Here is an 11,911-nt window from a genome sequence, read left to right as displayed (position 1 = left end):
TATAAAACATCAAAAAAGTATCGAATCCACATGGGTGGATTTCAATTATGAAATAGAAAATTATTGCAAAGAATGAGTGACTGGTCTAGGAGTTAAGGCTTTTGATCAGTTGCTAGATTTGATGGTGCTTGACCAACTCATTTTCTTGATGAATGGGTAGAGATGATTTCATCTAAAAAATTAGCTGAAAAACTTGATGCCTATGAAAACGTTTGCGGAAACTTTCAAAAAAGGTCTGTAGTGGATCGGCAGAAAGAAAGATACAATGCACTAACTCAAGGTAAATTGAGTTCAGATAATAAAAATAAAAATGAAAAAAAAATTGTCATCAGGATTTAATTCGCAAAGCTGGTTTCATAGACCTAGAAGTCCACGTCCAGATGATAAATATGAAAAATGAAAAACGCCACAATGCTATCAGTGTGGGTCCTATCAACATTTAAGACCCCAATGTCCAAAACTTAAGAATAGTACTGAATCTCCTGCTAATCTTAACAGAATTAGTGCAAAATCAGAGGATAAATTTCTATTACCTTATACTAGTATGGGTTACGTAAATGGTCATAGAATTCCAATATTAAGGGATTCAGGTGCTAGTATTGATATAGTTTGTCGCAAATACATCACGCCGGAAATGCTGACAGGTGAAAATGTGTGGGTGCAACAGCCATTAGATTTGAATCCAACCTGTTTACCATTGGCTGAGATCGAACTAAATTGCGATCTTGGGCGAGTAATAACTAAGGCTGCCATTATTAGAAATGAACTCGACGAAGGAAGGTATTTATTAGGCAATCGAACTTTTGCACTGTTGAATAAACAAGGAAAGGAACCTGATAGTTGTCCTCACCAGGTTAATGCTGTCTCTACTAGAGCTCAAAAGAAAAGAGAAATAGCCGAAGAGAAGATCTTGGAACCGATGAAGGAAGAAAATAAAGCATCCAGAGATGTTTTTGAAGAAGAAGATAATTTACCGGAGCTAAATCCGGAAGATGAAACTCTAATGAAACTGGTAAAAATTGACTCAGAAGAAATTGCACAACTTCAGCTTGCTGATAAGGAACTGTCTAAAATCATCCAAGAAGTTAAAGAAGGTATATGAAAAAATGAGAACTATAGTCTGACAGGAAAAGAACTTTTAGTTAAAAAAAAACGACGGATAAAATGGGCTTTGAAAGACAGCTTGTCGTTATACCTGAAAAACTCAAGCCGTCAATTATAAAGATGTGCCACGAAGGAGCTTCTGGTCATTTGGGTGTCAAAAAGACCAAAGACAGACTTGCTAGATATTTTTACTGGACGAGGTGTTACAAAGAAATTGAAGATTTTGTAAGAACCTGTGATGCTTGTCAGCGCGCTGGAAAAGGAAATGACAAAAAGAAGGCTCCAAAAGTGATCCAAACAGATCAGGGGACCTCTTTCGTCAGTGCTTTGACAGAGGAATTTTTGGAGCGTTTCGGCATTAAACATGTAAGAAGCTCTGTGTATCACCCGCAGAGTAATCCCGTTGAGCGATTCCATAGAACGCTAAAAAGGGTGTTAAGAGTCGTATGTATAGGAGCGACTTCGGATTGGGAGAATTATCTACCATCAGTTCTTTTTGCTCTCAGAACAGTCACACACGAAAGCACTGGTTTTACACCAGCAGAATTAGTTCATGGCAAAAACCTACGAACGCCAGTCACTTTACTTTATGAGCAGTGGCTAGAACCGATTGAAGAAAGTAATAATGTTTTCAGTTACGTTTTCGAACTTATTAATCGAATGAAGAAATGCCAAGAACTTGCCGTGGAAAACATGAAAGAAGCTCAACAACGGAGGAAAACATGGTACGATCGAAACGCAGTGAAAAGAGAATTTGCTAGAGGAGATTTAGTTCTTGTTTTATCAACGAATCGTCAAAATAGACTAGTACAGTGGAAAGGACCTGGAAAAATAGAGCAGAAAATTTCAGAAACCAATTATATTGTAAGTTTCGAGGAACAAAATGAGCCAAATCAAGTATATCACATTAACATGCTTAAACCATATTACAAAAGACCAGAAATTATTAATATGATAACTGAAGTGGAAGGAGACCCAGAAATGGACATTCCTCGTTTACATTCCAATCCAAGTATATTAAATTTTTCGGACATCATAGAGGAGAACGAACTCGAGAAAAGGTTGAAATCCGAGCAAATAGAAGATTTACGAAAGATTTTATGGAAATATTCTGGTTGTTTTTCAAATAATCCTGGACTAACAAACTTAGTTTGTCACGATATTGAGCTATTAAATAACGAACCAATACAAATAAAGCCATACAGACTGTCACCCCGACAGACTGAAATTCTCAAAAAGGAAATCCAGAAAATGCTCGATCTTAAAATTATAGAGCCGGGAGAATCGGACTATACATCTCCCATGATTTTGATAGAATCTTCATCAAAGGATCCTCGGCCTTGTATTGATTATCGTAAACTCAATGCTGTTACTAAAACTGAATACTATCCTTTGCCTAATATTGAAGAACGTATCGAAACTGTAGCAAAAGCAAAATATATTATTACCCTATTAGATTTATCTAGAGGCTACTGGCAAATTCCGTTAACAGAAAGAGCCCAAAGATATGCAACATTTGTAACTAGTTTTGGAAGTTTCAGGCCTCTACGTTTACCCTTTGGATTAAAAAATGCCCCATATTTTTTTAGCAAAGTTATGACTAGAGTCCTGGCTGGATGCGAAGGTTTCGCTGTACCATACCTGGATGACATTGCCATTTACTCAGAAAACTGGGGAGAGCACCTTAAAAACTTAACTTCTGTTCTAGAGAGAATACAGAAAGCAAATTTACGACTAAAACCATTAAAATGTAAATTTGCACAAGATCAAGTGAGATACCTAGGCCATGTTGTGGGACAAGGACAACGAACCCCGGATGAAGTAAAGATCCTGGCTGTAAAGGAGTATCCTACACCTAAAACCAAAACAGAAGTACGTGCTTTCTTAGGACTGGTAGGGTATTATCGCCAGTACATACCGAGATTTTCGGAAATTGCTTCACCCCTCACGGACGCTTTGAAAGGGGTAACAAAAAAAGGAAATATACAATGGTCTGAAATATGTGACAAAGCTTTTAAAAATTTAAAAGAGTTGCTATGTAAGAAACCAATTCTGTATGCTCCCGACTTTGATAAAAGGTTTATTATACAAACCGATGCCTCAGACAATGGCATGGGTATAGTACTATGCCAATTAGATGATGAACAACGTGAACATCCTATCTTGTATATAAGCAAAAAATTTACTAAGTTTGAAAAGAATTATTGTACTACTGAAAAGGAGTGCGCTGCTATCATCTACGCTATCAAGAACCTGCATTTTTATCTGGATGGTCAGCAAGAATTCTTGATTCAAACTGATCATAATCCTTTGGTCTGGCTACAATCCAACGCCAAATGTAACTCTAGATTGATGCGCTGGGCACTTTCATTACAACCTTGTAATTTTAAGGTCATTCATCGCAAAGGATCTTTGCACAAGAACGTAGATGTTCTGAGTAGAATTAAGTAATGTAATAACTCTTAGTGTATGTAACCCCGTTCAGGATTTATTTATTTATTTAATGTATACTCAACTGATGTATTTGAACGTTCTCCATTTTTTTTTCTTCCTATTTAAATGTGGTGTAAAAATATTTGTTTAAAACTTAAAAATTTTGGCCTGAAGTTTGGAAATTTATCAGAGAAGTTACCTTTTCTGTTTAAGCAAATGAGCAAGCCGAGCTTATTAAACTGTCAAATTTTACAGAACTTTTCCCTTCGGAAAAAGTCTCTCCGTTGGGGAAGAGGTTGTAACAGCTTTAATATCGTTATTAATCTCTCGTGCATTTGAAATAGATGAATATTAAATAATGTACAGATTACTGGCAATATTGAAATGCAGGCTCGAGAGCTGCATGCATTTTCTCGCACGAAGCATGTAATTATTTTTTTTAAATAAGTTTTTAGAATATGTTTTTCTCTTCTTGTTTGTATGTCGCTATTTTTTTTAGTGTTAAATAAAAGTTATTGCTGTGTTCCATCATTGGAGTTGCTTCATTTCGCCAAAGAAGTATTACAACGCGCTCTGCGGTGGAAGCGAAGTTTCATCATCCAACACCGATGCTGACGTAAAATATGAGTAAGGAAATACGCCTTTCCGCAATATCTCGTTGAGGATTTTTCTCAAAAAATGCATTAAACAACTTAAATTCATGTTGTGGCGTTTTCAAATTCGACACCAAAGTGTCCAAAGACGCATCTAAAAATTGAAACTAATCAATAAATTTCATTTCCAAATTCACCGGAAAAAAATTCATCGGAATAATGTTAACTTTATTTGCATACATTTTCGGCATGTGTTTTAGTAACAGGTGACTATCATAATTCCTGAAATTATGAATTACCACCGGAATGTAGTTTGACACTTTAAAATTCAAATTACAGGAGCGATGTGCAAGACCTCTCACATGCCCATCACTCCAGTGGCAGTGATCTCTGACCCGAACATCGCCTTCTAAGAAAGGATTCAATGACATATATTTGAATCGTAACATATATGACATATATTTGAATCGTAACTCCTTTCCGACGTCTCCTGCATCGGTAAACACTCTTTCATCTTTTGCAAAATTTTAGATTTGATTTCGCTAAACGTTGTGAAAAAATGTTCCATTACATTCTCTCCGCAAAAATATTCATGAAAAATAATCTTGTCTTCCACGTCAGTAACCATTAGGGTATAACTAATAGGAATGTGCTGTTCAATTGGGGTAGTATGACTGTTGCGGAGAAGGAAACGCAGTTTGAATCTTGCGCGTGAGGCATTCAAAATCGGTAAAGACACAAAAAGGATGATAATGCATTTTCATTAATTTTGTAAATTTAAGAAGTGTGTTTTTAGGAATGCTAACTTTCTGCGGTTTGTTTTCATTGCAAAGAGTTTTGTGATACTCTAACGTTTCCCTTCTCTGAAACATACTTAAATAAGTTTTACAAAAAAAATTTAGTCGTTTTTCGTTTGCGTGTAATAGACGATTAAAATTTCGAATACAAAAGAAATGTTTTTGAAAATATAGCAAATCTACTGTTTTTGTCGCATTTCGCTTTTCACTTAATTGCAAAGGTAATATTTCATTTTCCTCATATCCATACACGTTTATGGATACATCGTTCAGGTTTTCAAACATTTTTACATCGCCTAACGCTAAGGGAAATTTGAGGGATCCTAATTTAAAACGTGATATATCCTTTTTATACAAGTAAGCCTTCTGAGGATTTCGGAAAATCACTTGCGGCAACAGAATATAAAAAACAATTGTCGTCACCACATTTGATATTTAACAACGCTTTTCTATTTTTTAATCCCGTCGGTAAAGCGATGTTTTTACAACCACCGCGATTTTCCCGATAGTTTCCAACGTGTAAGTCAAGGTACTCTAACTTTTTTATTTTCTACCCGCTTCCATTACGCACAAAATTATCTATCAAATTAAAAATCTTTTTAAAGCATCTGTCAATGCTTTCGTAGATTTGGTTAGAGGATAAAATCCTTTCGCAATGAGAACAAAAATAAAAACACTGATTAATTTCTTTTTCATCTTCCCCCAGTTTCTCAAAACATATTTTCAAACATATTAAAATCCTGAGTCTTAAACTCGATCTAGTATTTAAAATGTTGTATATGGCAGGGCGTGTCGTTCTGAATATCTCATACGGATCTTTCTAAGCATCGAATGTTGTTCTTAAAGTGCGCAAATAGCCTCGGTGGGCTTGCGCTAACTGAATAAAATTCATCATTTGAAAAAAAAAAATAAATAAATAAATAATGGAACTTTTTTGTTTACAATATTATATAAAATTCATATTAATTTACTCAATTCCACTACCGCTTTCCAGCAAACTTAGCATTTTGATATCTTTTTTTTTTTTTTTTTATTATTTTACATACAGTGACTCTTAATCACCCCCAAAGCTTCGATTATACGATCAATACAATTCATATTTATATTAAATCTTTTGGGGGTGGCGGCGGTTTCGGGATACACCCTTACAAATGAAACATAATTGACATTTTTGAAGTCACAAGTTTCTATTGAAACATTTTTTCCAATGTATATTTTAATTTTTTTGAGTTTTTTGCGGAAGGTTTCGCCTTTCTCGGGAGCGAGGTTTAAAATAAGATCTTTCGACGGCTGCACATCCCTCAACGTGTCAACACATCTACGTTTGCGTTCTAAAATAAACTAATTTTAATTATAATTTTATGCTTAACATTTATCGCAGAAATTATTTAACAATAAAAAAACAATAACACACACACACAAAAAAAAAAAAAAAAAAAAAAAAAAAAATTACGTTTCAGTCACCATTACGAGCTTCCATTGTAATCCTTATGGAGGATGATAGCACCAACCACACCGCTTCGAAATGTAATGATCAAGTGAGAGTTTCACAAGTCTCTCCTTGTGCGCTTACAGGATTTTTACTCTTTGAAAACACGTATTTCATCAAATACTACTTTCCCCTCCTCCTCAAAATCTTAACCTTGATCTAACCTTTCTCAAGGAAAAGCGACCATCTCGTTCCTAATTTAGCAATGAAGAATATTATCCCAGCCCACTCAACTGAAATCAACCCTTTCAAATGCGCATATTACATTCGACTCGTGAATTTTAATTAAATCATTTACTGTTTTTTTTTTTTTTTTTTTTTTTTTTTTTTTTTTTAACAAGCTTCTCACCCTTCATTTAACCTTTTTCCTCCCTCATTACATTAGACGCACTATTTTAGAAAAACATAGTATATGACAAACAGTCTCGCCTACATTACCGCCTACTACTACATTAGCTCATCCAAGTACTTTTGAAGGTCATGGACGACTGCACTTCCGGGGTGCAGGGATACTCAAATCCTAACTACTTGCGTGATATATGCTTTACGCATGCGCGCATTGACAGAAATGTTTAATAAAGTAAACAAATAAATATTAAGCTTTTTTTTTTTTTTTTTTTTGTAAATTTTGATACCCTTTAGATCATAATTGCTCTTTATTTCATAAATTATGGTTTAATTTTATAATTTCTGCATGCCATCTTAACCAGACTTAAATTGATAATCTATAATCCAGAAAAACCCCTAATCCGGAATCGCCGAAGTCCCGACGAGTCTGGATTAAAGACTTTGTACTGTATCTTAGGAAATTTTGAATAAAGAACTAATTTTTTTCAGGTGCGCCTAGAAATACTTTAAGATGATGTTAAAAATTTTATAGCTTATTATACAATTTTTTTCGAAAAAATTATTAAAAATATTTCTAAATAAATCATAAAAATGGGCAAATTATATTTGGATTAAGCCTAAATTTTAAATTCTGGAAAAAGGAATCAAGTAAGTTTAATAAAAAAAAAAGAGAGATTAATAAATATATATCAAATTCAATTAACACTGAGGTACAAAACTTGGCAGTTTGGCATAAATGAGTCGTAGAATCAGAATATAAAAAAAAAAAGTTGGCAAATCATTTCAGAAAAATTCCGATTTTGTGTCAAAATATCTATGTTAGAACAATGCTATAACTAAATCTAATACATATATATAAGTCGTGCTTTCGAAACACGAAAAACGCAATTTGAATTTCATCAATCGGCCCAGTAGAACGGAAAATATAGAATTGTCGCCCCCCCCTTTTTTTTTTGCATGACAGTTCTATAGCTCAACTTGGGATATGTATTAGATTTATATATAGCATTCTTGTAACATATCTATTTTGACATAAAATCAGACTTTTTCTGAAATGACATACCAATTTTTTCCAAATTTCGATTCTACAACTGAAATTATGGCTAGATATTAAATATTGTAATTTTTGGTGAGAAATTTATGGAAAAAGTAAAAAATTTATCTTGGCGATTTTTTTCAGTTTGTGGCAAGAATAATTCACTTGGTGAACTTCTTAATTTATAGCAACCTATTTTCCTTTTTCTTCACTGTCCACGAGTGAAAAAAAAAAAATCGTTCATACTTTCAAATAATTTTAACAAAGTGCAAACCACATTTTCATTAGTATCGTTAATAATAAATATGCCAAATTTCAAAGCTTGCCAAAATGTAAATTCACGTATATCTTAGGAAAGTCAGAATAAAAAACTCTAATTTTTTGCAGGTATGCTTAGAAACACATCTATTTTAAAAAGATGGCAAAACTTTTATAGGTTATAATACAAAATGTTTTTTAAAAAGTTTATAAAAATTACTTAAAAATACAAATTTTAAAAATAAATCACAAAAATAGGGAATTTTTATTTACGATGAACCTAAATTTCGAAATATGAAAAGAAAAATCAAGTAAGTTTAATAAAAAAAGATATATTAATAAATATATATCAAATTCTAATTGAATTTGATACATTGAGGACCTAAAATTTTGAGAGCTAATTTTTTAAAAACTACTCGTGCAATTTTTACAAAACATGACAGATTGGCATAGTTTGAGTCGTAGAATCAAAATATGGGAAACAATTATGGCGTGTCTCTTCAGAAATAAGTCAGATTTTGTGTTAAAATACCTGTATTAGAACAATGCTATCTATAAATCTAATACATATCCTAAGTCGCGCTTTCATGACATGAAAAATGCAAGTTGAATTTCGTCAATTGACCCAGTAGAACGGGAGATATAGAACTGGGCGCCCTTTTTTGTTTGTTTGGTTTTTGCACAGTGTAGATATACACAAAATATGTGGGATGACGATGCTATTGATATTATTCAGGAATTCACTCTATTTCAAAGTCAGCCCACCAGAGGCCAGGCAGTAAATTTGCTGAACACTGGTAGTTTGACCTAACATTGAATCCCGGCAAATGGTTTGACTGCATGGTTGGTTTACGTGGTTTTCCCCATGTGTAATGTGTATATGAGCCAGTTTCTCTTAGAAAAACGTCCACGTAGGCATCCATCCCCATTGGCAGATACTCATCATGTTATTTTACCTTAATCAATTATCCTAATCTCACATTTTTATCTAATGTAATTAAGTATCTAGCAGTTTGTGAATCTTACATACATTCTGATGTTTGTACATAATACTTGAATTTTATTTCTGCATTTCAAACTCATTTTCTTTTATGCAGCTTTCCTAAATTACGTTGTATTTTTCTGGATAAGTCTGTTTGACGGTAGACAAGCTAACTTTGATAGCGCACTTCTGCATAATTTTGATAAATACTCTTCGCATTTACTATACAAAGTCCTACATTAATATTTTAATGGCGAGACAAGTTATGTCCGTATCACATTATGTGTCGGCTAGGCGGGACTGAATGTCGAACGGGACATTTCTTGGAACCCGCATTCCCGGAAAAACCTACGTAACGAGGTTACCATTTTCACTTACTAAACAGACCCTGAACGCCAAACTAATCAGCTCAGATTGGCGAAAGAGACGTTTGTTTTCAAATTCCATGCTGTATCGCTGTTACAGAAGCATTTCAGTCATTTCTTTTTGACATTTTAAACTTGTTTGTTATTATTTAAGATAATAGAAAGGTGGTGGCTATTAAGTTGATCAGTTTGATCTCGACACTGGCTAAAGAGAAAGCTAAAGAGAAGAAACATGCAGCAAAGACATGAAGCAGTGTTTGCTCAAAAGAGTTAGCACTGGAGGTAAGAATATTTTATTTATATTTTTCAACATTTTTATAAACTTGTATTTCAAAATTTACTATTTGTTAAACGTTTTTTATAAATTTCAATATTATGAACTGTCTTTTATGTAATCTAATTAAAAAATGTTTGTACTAAGCAATCATGTTTCAAGATTATAATAAATTCTAATTATGTATTATGTAATTAACATTTATTTTTAATAATAATGTTACTATTGAGCAGAATTAAATCCTAAATTTTAAGTATGAGAAACACGTAATTTTATGCATATATTTGCTTTTCATCTGAACTTATTTAATTTTAAATACTTGGTGTGTGTATAAATATGTGTATGCGTGTGTGGGTGTTAAGTTTCAACTGTAAGTATGTTATTATATCAATTTGTTTATAGTTGAAAATTAAGCTTATACGGTTAAAAGTCTTTAATCCGGACGTCCATAATCCAGAATGATCTACAATCCGGACCTCAAAGCAACAAACGCGCAGAAGCGTTTATCCATGCACATTTAATATGTAACAGACGGTATAAGCTAAGCTAAAATTATTTGGCATTATTATTGCTTATCACAAATATGCAAATTTCAAAAGGAGCCATCCAGACCTCAAAGCTAAAAAAGCATAACACATTTACGCATGCACGTTTAATGTATAACAGATGGTATATGCTTGGCTAAAATTACCTAATTATCTATTTCAGTTAATGTTTCAGATTGTGTTGTTCCTTAATCTTCTAATTGAATTCGGCCTCTTTTTTTGTAGACTGTTAGAGCAATTTTATAAAAGTAAGCTTGAACTGTCGATTATGTCAAAAAGAATTTCCGATTCTGGAGCTGCCAAAGGATCTACAAAGCGAAAGCATGTTTCGATGTCCATCAAACAAAAAGTGGAATTACTGCAAAAAATGGGTAAAGGCATATCCATTGTTTCTCTAACCATTCCGAAATCTGTTTATCAATTTCACGTTATTCTACGGAAGGGGGGGGGTTAACGTCGCGGCGCCCAATGAACTGGAAGTTGACCTGTCAGCACTATCCTTATCTTCAGGGCAGATGTCTTTAATATAATTTAAATCAAATTCCTCGTCATTATAAATATCACGAATACATATGAAATAGTTTTCTGGTTGCAATTTTGACTATGCGTAATGTATGCTTTACGTATGCGCGTGTTGAAAGAAATGTTTAATAAAGTAGACAAATAAATATTAAGCTTTTGTTTTGTAAATTTTGATACTCTTTAGATCATAATTGCTCTTTATTTCATAAATTATGGTTTAATTTTATAATTTCTGCATGCCATCTTATCAGATTTAAACTGATGATCTACAATCCGGAAAAACCGATAATCCAGAATCGCCGAAGTCCCGACGCATGCGGATTACAGACTTTTAACTGTATATAGTTAATTATCCCAAGGCTGGATGGATAGTGACATAAAATTACTTAAATGTTACATATGTTTAAATGAAATTTTAATGTTTCCAATCAATACTCTGGTTGTTTATGATTTAAAAATTTAAGCAAAGCTTGCACTCCATCTACATGATGCCCATCTGCATTTAATACCAACAAAATTCAATTATTCCAGTAATTTATTATAAATAACTTTCTTAACATCTTATTTTGCTATCTAAAAAGTTGCATATATTTTTAGGTTTCAGAGGGATATCGAAGATAGATTAGCATGGATATCTGTGCATTTGAGATTTTACACAATAGCATATCTAGCCAAATTGCCAAAAAATAATACCAGATTTAGAGAAGTAATTCCGGCTAATCTTTGGAATATGGTAACAGGTAGTTTGGCGACATTTTGGTAAGGCGATAAAGGTTACTGGCTAGGACTTTAGCAGTGTACATGGATATAGTCAAGAGTGTGCGCAATGCCATTTTTGTGCAATTCTGTGATTTTTTTTAAGTGAAAATAGGTCGACGTGTACATGGATGATACCGTGTATGTGCAATTCGTAAAAACGCGGCGAACAGTGGGCGATTCTGCACTTTGTCCCAATTTCGCCCCTAATCTTCGTCATGATTAAGCACTTTTGTTCCATAAAAGTCCTAGCATAAGCGTAATTCGGCTAGCAGATTGTTGGAAAAAAATGTTGGAAATGTTGAGTGAAAAAAAAAAGTCCTTTACTTCGTGAAAACAAAATGGCGTCCAAACAAAAACTAGCAGGTTGCTGTAGCAGGGTTGGTCGCCAAAAAATCGCCAAGTTACC

The sequence above is a fragment of the Stegodyphus dumicola genome, chromosome 2, assembly GCF_044657685.1.
Source record: "Stegodyphus dumicola isolate Sdum_Otavi_A_Nest chromosome 2, ASM4465768v1".
In the NCBI taxonomy this organism is placed as follows: Eukaryota; Metazoa; Arthropoda; class Arachnida; order Araneae; family Eresidae; genus Stegodyphus; species Stegodyphus dumicola.
This window is presented reverse-complemented; position numbering follows the sequence as displayed.